Source organism: Pipistrellus kuhlii, unplaced genomic scaffold (genome assembly GCF_014108245.1).
Source record: "Pipistrellus kuhlii isolate mPipKuh1 unplaced genomic scaffold, mPipKuh1.p scaffold_m20_p_1, whole genome shotgun sequence".
NCBI lineage: Eukaryota > Metazoa > Chordata > Mammalia > Chiroptera > Vespertilionidae > Pipistrellus > Pipistrellus kuhlii.
In genome coordinates, this window is record NW_023425404.1 from 37449913 (window position 1) to 37466431 (window position 16519).

The window sequence follows — 16519 nt, forward strand, 5'->3', positions numbered from 1 at the left end:
TAAAGGACTAACTAGATTTGATTTGATTTGATTTGATCCTACCCCATTAAGTTAAATAATTTTACTTGCATATGTGAAGAAAAAAACAACCTAAACAAAATTTGGAAAGAAAAAAAAAGAAGAAAAGAAACACACAATTAAATTAATTTTACAGAGTTATTATAAATTGGCAAATGAAAGACTAATAACTTAATACAAAATGAGCAGAGATTATGAATAGGCAATTAACCAAAGAGGAAATACAAAAGTCAGTAAACAAAACAATCTAATAAGTGAACAACAACAACAAAAAGTAAATTAAAAGAAGATACCTTTTAGTGAGTTCAGTTTTAGGATTTGTTTTTCATGATAATGTTTAGTGTTGTGAAGTGCACAGGACTCCAGGAATTATAAACTAACAAATACTTTACATAGGGCACTTTTGTGGTTGATATTCAATTCTTTAAAAAAGCTATACTTTCAAGAATGCAATATTTTTTAAAATTACAAATGCCAACAAAGACATATGTAACCAGAATATTTATAGTTGAGCTATTTTTAATAATAAAAAAAATGAAAATGCTATAATGGGCTCTGATTATCAGTAAGTGGTGGGATGAATGGAACTTTTAAGCTCTCTAATTACTTTTTATATTTTATGTAGATTTTCTACAGTAAGTATGCATTACTTTCATTTTCTAATGATAACTGTATCTTTAACAAAGCGATTGGAGTGCTCCCACAGTGGCATGTCAGAGAGGGGGCAGGCAGTGGACGTGGCCTTCCTCTGGGGAGAGGAATATTTTACCACTGACATTGCTTAGAATTGTCAGCCTTGGCAGCAATCAAAACCAAACCAACTGTGAGTCAGCTTTTCACCGTTTTAGAAGTATTATTGTTTAAGTGATGTAAATCATTGCATGCTTGGCAACTGCTCCCGCTGTCTCGACCCCTGCTTGGTGCAGGACTGTGGCTGCCGAAGCGGCTAGAAAGAAAGAAGGAGGGGTCATGCCTCAATCTCAGCATAGGGTATCTAAGGATCACTTGAAATCAGTATTCTATTCCAGTTTCTACAGTAAAAGGCATAATCATGTTAGGATTACAGACGTGGCAGCGTGTTCCCGCCTCACCTCGGTGATCCTACTTCAGGGGTAGAGTAGCATCCTTTTCACTTTGTAGGCTTTTGTGTTCTGCGTGGAATCCTGAGGGAGCCTCGTGGGTCCCACCGCCCGGGAACTTCATAAGGAGAGCTGAGACTGGCTGAGAGGTATAACTCTGCATCTCTATCCCGGAGGATCCCGAACAAGATACCGTATCATATGAAGGGCTCTCCCCACAGGCACCCTGTAAATTTATTATAAAGCACTGGGTTGTGCAATAACAAAATAACCTACGAAATTGGAGGCAAGTGTAAAAATGAGAAAGGTATGTCTCCTCAGGGTCACCCTGGACAACCCAGGACCACAGGCTGGATTTCATTAACACAAGAGCAGAGCTTGTTTTATTCAGAACAGACAGAAATACTGCAGTGCGAGTGGATCTGAAGTTTCCGGGGTTTGGGAAAAGAAAGTAGACACACGTCAGCGGACTTTTCCAGTTGTAAATAGCAAATGTGGACAATTCTATAGTTTGAGGCAATAGGAAGGGCTGATTAGGTGATGCTCCATTCGTGTTTAACACCCATTGTGTAAAAGCTCCTTGGGAAGATCCTATGTGGGTGGAGGGCTGCACTGGAAGACGGGGGGTGTGGAGGCCTCATTTGGGTAGCTGTGGGGGATGTACAGCATCTAACTGAGACTTGTGATTTTTGAAAAAACAATATCTTAAGGATCATGTAGCTCTTTAGATGTTTATTGTCCCAACCAGATTGGCATTTAGTCATTTTTTTTTAAAGGAAGTCATTAGGAAAGGTAACATGTGCAATATGGTCCTTACTCAAAATCCTATTTAAAAAAAAAAAAAAAAAATGCATAGCCATTGGAGCAGCTATCAGTTTGCTGGAGCCGAGAAATCCCTGCCCCTGTTTATGGTGCCAGACCGTCAGGAGTGAGGGCAGAGCACAAACCCCCTTCAGAAACCAGGCCCTTCTTCTCCCTGGTGAAGCCCCTGGGGAGTCCCGGGAGCTGTGTTTCTGTCCCAGTCGCTCACCTTAGTGCAGATACTATATACCTGCTCCATAAGTTTCATGAGAGGACCAGCTCCCACTCCGTAGGCTGATTTGGAAAATGATCAGAAGGATCACGCCTGTGCCCTTGGAGAATCCAGGCACCCCCCAGGGCTGCACCCGGTTTAGGAAAACCAAGTCTTTGTCTTTGCTCGTGCTCCCCCTCAGCATTTGCTTCGGCAGCAGTCATTTTGCAACAGCGGTCTAATGCGTTCAGGATTGCAGGCGCTGTTCCTGGGGATTTTGACTTGGTTATATGGTGAGCAGGTCAAAGGCGGTGAGCGAGGTCAGATAAAGCAAGGACTCTATGGAGCTGGGAGCCGGGGAGGATAAGCAGAGGCACCCCTCAGAGGTCAACCAGATGAGGGTTACATGCTGCACAGACCATCAAAGACCTATGTGGCCCAGCCATGAGCTGGGAGAAAGGGACAGGGAGCCGGATAGGAAATTTTAAAGAATAGGAAATCAGCCCAGCCTGAGTGGCTCGGTGTAAGCATCAACCTAAGATCCAGGAGGTCATGGTTCGATTTGTGGTCAGGGCACATGCCTGGGTTTTGAGCTAGATCCTTCGTGTGGGGTATGAATGAGGCAGCCTATCAATGATTCTCTCTCATCTTTGATGTTTCTATCTCTCTCTCCCTTTCCCTTCCTCTCTGAAATTAATAAAAGAAAGAAAGAGAGAGAGAGAGAGAGAGAGAGAGAGAGAGAGAGAGAGAGAGAGAGAGAAATCTGAGAAATGTGGGCCTCTGGTTTGTTACCTTCCTAGAATCGGGGAGTTGTTATATAATCCACACCAGCAGCTTGAGGACATTGGGCTAATAGTTAACTTAATTTTTCTGGAATGTCTTTTTTTTTTTTTTCTATAAGTCAGCCTAAGCAGAAGAAAGAAATTATCTCCTCAATGAATCAAACTTGGGGAGGGGGAGCTGGGAGGACTGACTCCCCTGGATGCTGCTCCTGGGCTGCACGTCCAGTGCAGGGGAATGAGTGGGTCCCATTAGCGATCTGATAGGCCAGCTCCTTCCGATGAAGGAGACTGTCACCCTGAGGAAAAGGGGGCCCTCGCAGCGAAGCTGACAGTGCCACTCGCAGCAGGATTTCACTGTCACTGAAAACTATATAAAATGATGACTTACAGTAAGGCTCCGAGTTTCCGCATAATATGTAATAATAATAAGGCTTCTGCCAGCTCAGAAGTGGTGTCGGGATTCTCCGCGGGGCGGCGGCTTATCTGAGGCCCGGTGGTCGCAAAAGTAGGCCCGGTGCCAGACTCGCTGTCTGAGGCTGATGAGCTTTGACGGTGGTGCTCCTGGTTCAGCCGCATTCACTCTGATTAGTCACTTCTGCCTTCATTTGCTGGAACTAACATCCTGAAAGTTTCCTTGCTTCATCTGTGTACCTCGTCTAGCCATTTTTGAAGCCCCCTTCAGTAAGGGACACCAGTATGACTCTTGGGGGAAAAACATTAGAACCTGAGGACATTGAATGGGCTGAACGCTTCCTGGTGTCTGAGTTCCCAGCCACCTGACCTTTGTCATATTGGCATAGGGGGATGACTTGTTTTATTTGTCCTGTTGCCATGGAAACTGAGGTACAGGTTTCATTTGTGCAAATTACTAAGAGTAACTAAATTAGTTCTTTTGGTCTTATAGAAGTTGGGGGAGGGGTAATTTGGAATATTTAGACTACGTATAAGGATCTTTTAAAAATGCAAATTAAAAAATCCAGATGTTTGTAGGGTGTCCCCTCAGAAAATATACACACTTTAACAGCTGGTAGCTCCATTTTGAAAATGAAACATATTTTAATAAGCACTGCCTTTATAATTATTCAAAGTGCTTGTGTACATTTGAGGGGATACTCTGCCTAGAAGCAGGAAGAGAGCCCTGTCACATATGTTCCCTGATGGACACGGGCACTGGGATAAAGTCAACGGGACCTCCAGCGGCCAAGGATGGAAGGGGATATGCTGTGGGTTGGGCTACATAACATAGCCTGCACTTCTTTTCCTGTGCCCCCACAACACATGTTGCTTTCAAAACTCATGGATATCAAGAGCAGTCTTTGGGCTTCATGGAAGGAAGTGATGACTTCTAGGAACATGAATGGGCTGGTGCAAAATGGTATTTGGGTCACCAGTTGAGGTTTCAGCTGACACTCATACTGTAGGCTCTTCCCCCTCTGCACCAGGAGGAGGGACACTATCACTATCTTCTTCGCTGTTGTATCCCCTAACACAGTGCCTGACAACAGGGGCAGGGAGAGAACAGACAGGCATGCAGCCAGCGAAAGGCAGTGGTCAGGGATGAGCAAACGTAGGTTTACAGTTGTTCATATGGAAATAAATAAATAATCATTAATAAATAATCATACAAGAATAAAAACTCTGTTTCCCAAACTCACAACTGCAAACCTACTTTTGCCCACTCCTGTACATGGCAAGTCTGAACAAATTGCACTTGGAGCTGAAAGATCAGATTGTTCACACATTGTTCATTCATAAGATGCTCAAGTAGTTTCAAGCTTTCCTTTGGCACTGAGCTCAAATCAGTGATAGCTCTGAGATTAGAGATAAACTAATGCTACCTCACTGGCTAGGGGTTGGTTTCCAAATTCATAAAGGCATGGAGAGCGTTTTTATGCTGTGTGGGTGAAAGGGCACAGAGTGGAGCACGTGGCTCTGTGTGGCAGAGTTGATCCACTGTATTTGGATAAGGCCATAGTGGTCCCATCTCTCACCCTGATAGCTAGGAATGTCCTCAAGGCTTGGACCAGTCCCCTCCAGCATCTTGCTTACCAGCACAAGGGGATAGGACAGGGGGTCACTGACTTACACAGCAGTACTACATCCACACTGCACAAAATGAGGAAGGACTGCCAGAATATAAAGCTAGGAGAACCTACTTGTGATGCTGGTAGAAGGGAGAGGCGGCCACGGGGTTTCTGAGCCAGGATACAGATGTGCATCTCAGATGGGTTTTGCTGGATGCCTTGGCTCTTGATGTGGGCTTGGGAGGAGCACATAAAGGAGTCCCCAAGGAGGAAATACTACAAGGACCACAGAAAATGCCGCTGACTGAACTCTGGCCCCAGCTCTGCCACACGGGGGGCCAGTAGACTTTGAACAAGCCCTTCCATCTACCTGACACTCATTCTCCTCACTGAAAAGTAGCTGAACAAAATCTTCACTCCTTACTTCACAGAGGGAGAGAAGGAAATCAGAAGTGAGGGTGAAAATAGGCTGTCAACTGTGCAACAATGGATACGCTGTTACAATGGTTAACTGCCAGCTGCCCTGGAATAATCTTCAAGTGATTAAAAATGTAGGACACACACACACACACACACTGAGGGGGAAATGCTGCATCTAGTTTGAATGAGGATCAGATTGCTCTTCTGAGTGATGAATTGAAATTATCTGTAAAGGGGCTGACCTGCAAGTCAGAAGCAGCCATGTGCCTTAAAATAACTGCTTAGGAGAGTAGCAGGATTTCTCAGGTTCTCGTTTGAGATCATTAACTAGGGATGTCTGATTCTGTTTAGGTGTCTAGATAGTGGCCTGCTTTCAAGAGTGGCTGCTATTCTATGCCACCGATGGGACTTTTATCCAGTCAACAAAACATGGAGTGCTGAGAGCAAAGAGAACCTAGCGAAGGATTATCCAAGAGGGCAGACCCATTAAAACTATAGTAAAAAAAAAAAAAAAAAAAAAAAAAAAAAGTAGCAGAGGGCCAGGGGAGAGGAAGGTGGGATTCAAAGTCAGGTCTGATTTCTTTTCTATGGCATGCTTTCCTCACACGGCCATCCCAAATTCCCTATTCCCTCATCAACCAAGGAGGTTATGTCCCTAAAATGTATCCTAGCTGACGAAATCATGATTGGGAGCGATTAAGACTCATTAAAAACAAGGATGTAAGGAGAAGGAATGAAATGTGTTAAATGTTTCTTTTCATAAACAGGAGAAGATGGGTGGCTAAATACGTATATTCTGAAAGTGCCTGCTCTCCAAAGCACTGGAATGGACTCTAGGGAGTAACACTTCCCTCAGGAAATACCGTGATTGTATATGCAGATGCACAGTCACAGTCACTCACACACTTAACACCAGGGAGACAGAGCCTCTTTGTAAAAAGTTTCCCAGCCAGTAAGGACGTTTTATTATGAAAATTTCAGACCTACACACAAAGAGAGGCAACAATGCAATGAATTCCCTAACATCCAACACCCAGATTGAAGGCTCCTCGAGATTTTGCCACACTTGCCTCTTCTATCATTTTTCTTTGCTGGAGCATTTTAAAGCACATCTTAGACATAGTATCATGTCATCCCTGCGCGTTTCATATTTCAATATGCAATTCTGTGCCTGCTGTACTCACATTCTCCCTCATATTCTTTTCAAGGCCACTCAGAGGGTTTGTAATTGTTACTTTGTTTTGTTTTCTGGACCCACTCTGTGACATACTAGTCAACTCACTTTCCCTTTCTGTCCCACTTCGGGAGACATGACCTGGACCACATGGTTCAGAAGAGTATGAATCAAGAAATGATGTTATGTATTCTATTTAAGAAGAATGACCTCAAAGTCACATATCAACTAATAACAATAATAATAATAATAATAATAATAATAATAATAATACAAGGATTTAAAATCCGGGATATACAAATAGAAAACAGACTCTCTTTAAAAAATATACACTAAGTTTGGCTATTGATCCCAGTATAATTCAGTGCAATGACATCCCAGCTTTTATTTTTAAATCACTGTGAATAGAAGGGAGATTGCTAAACACAGGTCAACCTCTAAGCTATTCTAGCTAAGAGCCCTGAGTGCTGAGGTCACTGTTTGCAAAACTGCTTTCTCAGTCTCAGAAATGGGAGAGTTAAACTCTCCTAAATTCCCATGTATGAGGAGTTGTGCAAGCTCCTCTTGCTAGAGCATGTGGCTAAAAGGGAATTTTTCTGCAGGTTCTTTATTATGCCAGTGCCAATGTGAGATTAGCTTTACAAGTTAGGTTATAACCTTTACAGCTTCTGTGTTGGGACTCCGTTAACAAGATCATAAAGATCCTTCTACCAGACAAGGCCTGTGTGCCCTGTGTTCTGCTCTGGTAATGACCAAATTGATTTTATCAGAAGTGTTTAAAAGTGCCATTTTAACTTTCCTATTGATCGTCTGACCCCTGGGTCCTGCGGTTGGTGTGCATTCTCTCCCATCTCCCTTTTATCTGTAGCCTTCCTTTCAAATTTTTCTCTTTTGCCTGGGCAAACCTTCCCTTCTGTGCCCCCTGACCATCTCACTGAGCATTTGCCTCACCACCTATGTCCCGCTGTGTTCTTCGTATATTTCTAGAGGCCTAGGCTTTGGGGTCACAGTTGGTAAACTAGATGTGTGGCTTTTAGAAGCCACCCATTCCTTAATTTGACCAATTTTCTTGAGCTCCTACTATGGGCCAGGTACCATTCTAAGCACTGAAAAGACGGTGATAGTCCAGGAACATGAATTCGCTAACTTTAAGAGATGATATCCTATTAATAACTATATTCTGTAGTTCCTAATCGGTACCATTAAATAACTATTTAATAGAATATCACAAGGAGAGAAGTACAGTTGAGAAAAGTGGAGAATGGGGAGGGGAGCACAATTCTAGAGAAGCTGATCTGGGTGCATCCTGGAGGGGGTGACATCTGAGCAGAGATCTGAATGGAATGTTGCTGCATATTTTTTAGTCTTTTTTTCTATCCAGTTTGTCTAAATTTTTTTCTTCCTTTGACAGAAGTAGAATCACACTGTGCTTTGGAACTTTGGCCGCTTTTCCCTCTTAAGACAGCTAGAACATCTTTCTGTGCAATTAACTTTTCACTCTTTTAAGCTGGCAGAGTATTCCACCATGTAGACATACTGTGGTTTATGTAACACCCTCTCTGCTGTTGACATTTGGATCGTTCCTCCCTACCATTTTGCTGATAGAAGCAATGCTGTGATGAAAGCGTTCTGAGTATGTCTGTAATTGTTTTCAGAAGCCTATATTCCTAGTGATCGAATTAAAGAAGAAAATAATTTCCCTTCTTTTTAGAGATGAGGAAACTGAAGCTCAGAGAGATTGTTTTAGCCAAACTCATACAGGGGCACAGGGCAGAGCTGAGACTGGAAGCAGGTTTCCCGACTCCAACTCTCATGTGGGAAAAGAGGTTACCTAACCTAATCACCATCGCATAGACAACGTCCGCGAGTGCAAAGGAAAGGCCGTGACTACTTTCTTTTCTTGAATTGTCTCCAAGAAGTGGCCAATCCAGACAAACCATGTAAAATTCTCTCAGCAGAGGAGAGTAAAGGGTCTGCAAATACATATTTCATTGACATTTTCATCTTTCTTCTTCAAGATGATAATAATTTTCAGAACTCCTTCACAGACCATGACATCCTGTGTTAAGAAATGATTGAAGCCACCTCTCCATTTCTAAGTATTTAGTTCTAGCCCACTGGATCCTGGGGCTCTTAGTGTTTATCCTTGTTCTGACTGTGGAACTCATCCTCTCTCTTCCCCCTTCCCCCCCACCCCTAATTTAGAACCAAATTCTGATTATTTCCACTTCAGTGGGTTCCCTCTCCTTTCTAGGCGATTCAGGACATAAGTGAATCCCTGAAGGTGTTTCCTCTTTTGCCATAACTACGCCCCTGGTATATCCAGGCTTTGGTTTTGGGGTAGCTACAGACCAGGTGAAATTTCTTCAGTCATTACTTGCCTGGACCTGGTAGGCTGATCAGGATCCATGCTCCAGGAGGCACGATGTAGTTGCCTACACAAGGGCATAAGATGTGAAAAATGTTCAAGGTGCCTGACTTGCTTTGGGGCCCAGCTCTATAATCTCTGGGTCATCCTCACCCAACCAGTTCTGGAAGCTTTGAGCCTGTGGATTGCAGCTCTGGCCACGTGGTAGGCAGCATCTAGGCAAGTCACCTACAGACAGTTCAAGTCGATACCTGCCCCTATTCGTGACAAAGATAAACAATTTCAACAGATTACAGAGGTACAAAAAGTAAAGCATTTCCTGGAAAAGTGTGGTAAGAACTGCTGATTTTTACCTGAGTTGTACTATTTACTTATAAGATAAAACTGCTCAGTTTTAAAAAGCTTAGCTGGAAATGTCCATAGTTGTTATTTCACATAATTCACTTGAAATATCAGATCACATTCCTAAATTCCTGATCAGAGTGCCAAGATCAAACTTAAGTCAACCAGGTAATATCTAATGGGTAGCTCCATTTTCCATACAGAGATTCAAAAAGAAACATTTGAAAGAGCAAGGATTCATATTATTTTTACTGTCCATGAGTGCTAGTCAAGCATTTGGCACCAGCAAGCCATAGGAGGAGAAAGTTTGCTCTTTGGTATGGAATTTTCATCATGCATTGAATAGTAAGCTCTAAGAGACAAGGTGGATATTTCCCCAGTAAGCTGAATCTCAAAATTTCTTGCCAGGATAAAACTGAGGGTCTCTTTATGTTGTCTTTGCTGGGGGACTAGGAATAAGGTTTTATCCTTGGAACTGGTTTGTCAAAAATAAAGGCAGGACTTGAAAGAGGCTATAGCATTGGCCCATCTGTCCAAAATTAAAAGATATTTCTGTGTACAAATGTCAGGACATATGACTTGGAGATGGAGGAAAGTTATACACTTTTTTTTTTTTTCTAATTCAAAGAACTTAAAAAAAAAGTCCTCTTATCCATACCAATAATCATTTTCAAACTAAAATGGCACTTTTTGTCATGTTGTAAAAAGCACCTTGATTGGTAAAAGGGCTGAAGTATCATTATTAAAACAGCTCAACCTAGGCTCTCATCTAACATAAAAAGAAAGCTCACATTAAAGTATTATTTATCTTCATAATTAGTATTTCTAAATGATTCTTAAAGGCTTTTTATGCAGTTATTAAATGTTTGAATGTCGGAACATTGCTAATGCCTTGATGCCTTCTGCCTGTTGTCCTTGGTCCCTGCAACCCTGGCACATCATTTATTTCTCTTTCGAGTGAACCCAAAGCATTAGTGTCCATTAAGAATTTTTGAAACAAAGTCCGGAGATTACTTGGAGCACTTTCAGTCATATGTACTGATTATCATTAATAGCTCCTTTGTCCTAGACAAGGACATTGTTTTGTAACATCATGTTGGTAAGGGCCTGGTCGGCTTCGTCCCTGGTCCACCTCCTGCATAGATCCTCTCCTGGGCGATGTGAGGGATGGAGCAAGCTCACTGGATAACTCAGGAAAGGGGCAGGGGGCACAGGGCCAGCACAAAATTATATTTTGTTCTATATGAAACAATTGTCAGACATTAAAAAGAAAGAGCCTAGCCCTCACCAGTGTGGCTCAGTGGATAGAGCGTCGGCCTGTGGACTGAAGGGTCCCAGGTTCTATTCCGGTCAAGGGCACGTACCTTGGTTGCAGGCACATCCCCAGTAGGGAGTGTGCAGGAGGTAACTGATCAATGTTTCTGTCTCATAGTTGTTTCTAACGCTCTCTCCCTCTCCCTTCCTCTCTGTAAAAAATCAATAAAATATATTTTTTTTAAAAGAGACTACATTTAAGTTGCTGTTTTAACTACTAGCTTCTTACTATAAGGCATCAAAAATAAGCAGAGGTAGGAGTGAGTGGACCCAGGGGACAGCAACTTTCTGTGCAGGATGTTTGCTGAGAATATGGTGGGAAGGAGGTTACATATTCCAGATTTTGTTGTGAAAGTTCTGTCTGAGCTCTCAAACCCTCATTTACCAGGTTATCCACCTGTTTAACAACATTGTCCTCATGGGCATGCCTGTCCCCGCCCGTGGGATATCTCTCTGCTTATCCCGTGCAGTGTCTGCCTTAGAAACATCTTCAGTGGAGAGGGGACAAGTGTCTATGGGGACACTATGCTGGGTATGAGAAATCTCTTACTGGTCTTACTCTAAACTTACCACAGAGAATTTTATCTCCATTCTATAGAGGAGGAAACAAAGGCTTGGGGAGGTTAAGCCATTTGCCCAGGAACTCAAGGCTTGACCAATGAGCATCTTATTAAACCCAGGCGTCTAGTAAGGAGGGAGAATAGGCTTATAAAGGCCTTCAGAGTGGGAGCCCTCCTTTTATGGAACTTACACCGAGTCCCATGTGTGGGGCTAGTGTAGACTTATGGCTAGTTGGCCAATTACAGATTTTGTTGATTTTCCTTTGTTACGTCTCCCTGTCCCTGCCATACAAATTCACTTGAAATGTGGAAACATTGGCATATTTTAAAACAGAAGGAAGAAAAATTTAACTGCATTTTATTTTATATATTCTTTATTGTGGTTTTTGTTTGTGTCTTTTTGTTTTCTATTCTAGCACAGAACTTATCCATGTTGGAAATATGTCTTTCTTAACAACTGTCATTTTGAAAGAGGACAAGAGCAGACATGCAGGCTGAGTGTTGCAGAGTGGCAGAGGGGCATCTTTGTGGCTGAGGACCAGTCCGGAATGCAGGCCTCTGGAAACTAGCTTAGCAATTGGCATGTCTAGGGAAGAGGAAAGATGCCATTTCTTATACTCCCCCACCAAAAAAAAAAAAAAAAAAAAAAAAAAAAAAAAAAAATTAAAATAAACTTGGTACCCAGATAATTGCCTAGAAACCAAGAGATAATAAGAAGTCCATCGAGGAAGTTAATTGGTCCAAGATCTGGCACTGATTGGAAATATCAGATCACATTCCTAAAGTGCTCTGCTCCTTGATGACTATAACTCTGCAACTACTGATAGCAGGGGCAGTGATAAATTCGGTGGCATTTTCATTACATTGCCTTCGCTTTCCTGGGAGGCATGGCGGGCTACATTTCATTACATTGCCTTCGCTTTCCATAGAGTCAGGCAGTCTTGCTGTATTAGAAGCCCTGCTTTGGGGAGAGTATTCGTAGAGACTTTTCCTCTTAGCTTTAAGAGTAGTAATTAAAACTGCTGTCATATTGCTAAGTTAGAAATTAAAGCATTAACTGGAAATAAATCCCCTCTTTCTCTTCTTCTTCTTCTTCTTCTTCTTCTTCTTCTTCTTCTTCTTCTTCTTCTTCTTCCCTCTCTCTCTCTCTCTCTTTCTCTCTCGATATATATATTATAGGCCCGGTGCATGAAATTTATGCACTGGGGCAGGAGGGGAGGGTGTCCCTCAGCTTGGCCTGTGCCCTTTAGTAGGCCCTGAGGATCGGGCCTAAGCCAGCAGTCAGACATCCCTCTTGCAGTCCAGGGCTCTCACAGTCCAGGACCCCTCACTCCTTACCGCACGCCTGCAGTGGAGTCAGAAGAGGCTTCCTGTCACTACCACTGCTCTCGCCAGCCACAGGCTTCTGGCTGAGTGGGACTCCCCCTATGGGAGCACACTGACCACCAGGGGGCAGCTCCTGCATTGAGCATCTGCCCCCTGGTGGTCAGTGCATATTATAGCAACAGGTTGTTCCTGGTCATTCCACTGTTAGAGTCATTTTGCTACTACCCTTTTATTATATATTAGTATATATCTTTCTCTGCTTATCCCATGCATATATCTATATCTATATCTATCTATCTATCTATCTATCTATATATATATATATATATATATATGTAGAGAGAGAGAGAGAGAGAGATCAGATCTGAGTGAAATATAATATAAGGAGTCCTGCAACTTTATCAAAAGGTACCATTTTTCTCTAGCCCAGATAATTTTAAAATATCACCCAAAAGAAGTGTATCTTTTACTTATATAACCTTTTGTGGGTACTGCCTTCTTTCTTCTTTGGATTTAAAGGCAGAAAGGAAAAAGTTTCAGGTGGTTACCTTTGATTGTGAGCTCCATCAGATGTTGTACAGCAAGAAATAGACCTGGCAGCCTGTTGCTCAGAAAGAGGAGGTTTGGTTTGATAGCTAGAAAACAGGGCAAGGAGCCATTGATCAATGAGCTAGAAGGGAAATTAAGGATCATGCAGTTCAACTACCTCGTTCGACCGATGAGAAAACTAAGGCCCAGAGAAGTTAAGTGACTTGCCTAAATCACCCAGCAAGTTCACTTTTGGCTTGGGGTATGTTAGCGCTTTGAATTTGATTCTATCCCATGACTGTGCTATAACTTTATGAAGCCCCAGTGTTTGTAGGAAGCAGTACTCTGCTCAGTGGCCTATTTGAGAATCTCAGGGGAAGAATCGTGGTGTCCTTCCCAGTCATTTGGAAATGAACCTAAGCCTTCACAACATCTGGCCTAGGTTTGACACTCTTGAGTGGTGGTGATTTAAGTCCTTCGCCTGTGCTGGTCAGTAGCCCACTTAGCCCACCTGCCATTGAGCAAGAAGCATCCCTTGAGTTCAGAGAGTGAGGACTCCAATGGAGTTCAGGGCCTAGAACAGAGCACACTTGCTTTTAGGAAGTTGGTTGCCTATCTCATGCTCTCCTCCATCAAATATGAATTTTGAAGTCAAAAACACTGATGTCAATACCAGAATCCTAGGTCATGAGTCAGTGTGAAACCCAGAAATATCATGAGTAGCTATGACTTTTCTTTCGGGAGAGCATTCTAATTCAATTTTGTTAAAATAGGGCTATGTGGGTTACCCACTCTTTGTCAAAGTAAATAATGAACATTTATATCACCCTTCCTGGTTTGTAAAGCTTTCCACACATCCTTATTTCATTTTAATTTTCACAACAGCCTCCTGAGTAGTAGTATTATTGTAAGATATATAATATAATACTTTACAATTGTAAAGGCCCAGAGCACTTGCCCATTGTCTCTCAGCCAAGGGGCAGAAGTGTGGATGGCCCAAGAAAGCAAGCTCAGGTCAGCTTGACTTCAAAGCCAGTAATCTTAAGAGGTGCCTATAGAAACTTTACTCTTTTACTTTTTCACCCTGGCTGAGTGGCTCAGTTGGTTGAAGCGTGGTTTCATATACCAAAAGGTTGAGGGTGTAATTCCTGGTCAGAGCACATACCTAAGTTGTGGCTTCCATCCCCAGTCAGGGGCATGTTTGGGAGGAAGTCCATCAATGTTTCTCTCTCTCCCTTCCTCTCTCTCTAAAATCAATAAAAACATGTCAACAGATGAGTGTTTTTTTTAAAGGGTTACTCTTCTCTACAGCTATATTCTTCCATAGTACTCATCAAAATTTGTATTTAGAAAACCTATTTCTCCAAAATTGTTGAATCACAACTGCAATTGCTACTAATAGCATTAGGTCCAGATAAGTCTTTCCTCTTCTGCTTGAGGACCTGGGCAATATAATATAACTGTTGCTGTCTCACCGAGGATGAGTTCTATGACAAGAAAGACAGGAATCTGGCAACCTCTGGGGAAATGAGCCATTAAAGGGTGAAAAAATGGCTGCTGGTCAAAAAGCAGAGCATCCAGGCCTCTGGTGGAGGCCCTCTCACCCAAGTCCTGGTGGGCTCCCAGGTTTAAATATTCTTTTTGAATATTTACTATTTTTAATTTTTAATCTTTATTGTTGAAAGTGTTACAGATGTTCCCTCTTTTTCTCCATTGACCCCTTCCAGCCTACCCCCACCCCCTGCCCAGGCCTTCATCACATTACTATCTGTTTACTCTTTTGAGAGGCACTCTCTGTACCACAGTTTTAAAATATGTGCCATGGACTCACTTCCAGTCTGATATTAGCTTCCCCAAAGTTTTTTTTTTATTATGCTTACTAAAAACTTCTCTGGCTTCAGCTGATCCATCTGCAAAATTAGAAGGAAGCTTTTTGCTTTTTTCTCCCTTCTGTGGAGTCAGTAACTATGAAGTTCTAGAACTTGTAGAGAGAAAGGAGTGTCACAAATTCAAGGCCTTAGTGTCAGGACAGGAAGAGGAAGGGAATTCCGATCAATTTTCTGATCATTCCATTCAATTTGTGTTTTGTGTGTTCATCGTTTTCATTTATTTGGGTGTGTGGTTTTTTTTTTAGAAAAATAATAATTTTATCTTCATAATGGATATCTATTGTAGTAAATAGTAAAATATGCATAGTCCTTCTCCATATTTAGGAGCTGTAATGCATTTAAGAAAATGTATTGCTTTTGTGAGAGGAGTATGTTTTTTAGTCCTTTCTCTATAAAAATATGTTTATTGATTGGCATATTCTACATTGTATATGATAGATAAAATCCATGTTGTATTTGTATAGGTTAGGGTTGCCCAGTTAAATCTGAGCTTCAGATGAACACCAAATTGGTATCTGAAATTCAAAATTGACTGGGGATCCTGTTTTTTATGTCTCCCCCACTTATTTCTATTGATCATTAATTGGCAGTTACACAAAACTGAGGGGCCGAGTTCATGTTGTTGCTAAAGTCATGCTTCCTCCCAGGGACAGAGAGGAGACATTTATTTCAGCTCTGTGCGACTGTGATCTCAAAGAGCAGGCAGCTTTCCTGGAAGGAGTTTCTAAATCTATTATCAGTGTAATCATCATGGCAATATTTGATGAGAACACTGCATCACGCTGTATAATACATTTAAGTAGAAAAGTCAAAGCAGTGGTATTTTCATCAGGCCTTTGGGCGTCAGGAGAAAATAGTCCCACACTCAGCGAATATAGATAGGTCTGACTTGGGCTGTGTTAAATCCAATTGTGTGGAGGTTCTGAATAATCAGGAGCGACGGCATAAGCACTTTCTCTTCAGAGTGATTTTACAGAAAGCATTCTTTCCTAGGGAAGGTACACACGGAACTCTCATACCAGTAATGCTGAAAGAGCACTAATGTATCAATTTATGGGCGCTGGTGTCATGAGCTGGAGCTGCAAATTGCATTCAGATTTTAAACTCCACTCGCGGTTGCCGTGGAGGGAAGTTCCCTTCCCGTGATCATGCCTATTTCACCAACTTCTGGAACACTGTTTTTGATCCCTTGCGGCAGGGAGAGCCTGCAAGGCTCTTTGCAGCGAGTTCTAACTTCACTTTGCGACGCCAACTCAAACATGATGAAAAACAATGGTTAGTTAGGTTTTCCTCACTGCAGGGAGGGTGGGGAGAATTTGAGTTGGGCTATGTAATTTCAGCTTCCCAAAGTCAGTCCTTTGGAAAGTTGGGAGGGGAAACAAGTGTGTGATTTTGGTCTTGGCGTACAACTTTGGAACTTTTTTTTTTTTTTTTAATGTCTACCGTGGATTTTCAGAATAGATTTCTTCCCTGTACCATATGTTCCATAGCTCAGTGATAAGTCTGATGTGGGTGCCAAATTTTTCACCAACTTTTACTTTCCAGAGGAGGGTTAAACAGTTCTCTTAATAACTTGAAAGAAAAAAAATTTTTCAAGGTTTACCGCAGTTCTTAGTCACAGGCTAAATGTTTTCAAGTGTTTTATGGACTTTGAGCCTCCTTGGTCTGAAGAATGTCCTCCAA

General features: G+C 42.1%; 1 protein-coding gene across 2 annotated transcripts in view; it reads left to right on the top strand.

The window, feature by feature from the left end:
- RORA (RAR related orphan receptor A) overlaps positions 1-16519 on the top strand; it is a 707884-nt gene that overhangs the window by 508911 nt on the left and 182454 nt on the right. The gene's annotated exons all lie outside the window — the stretch shown is intronic.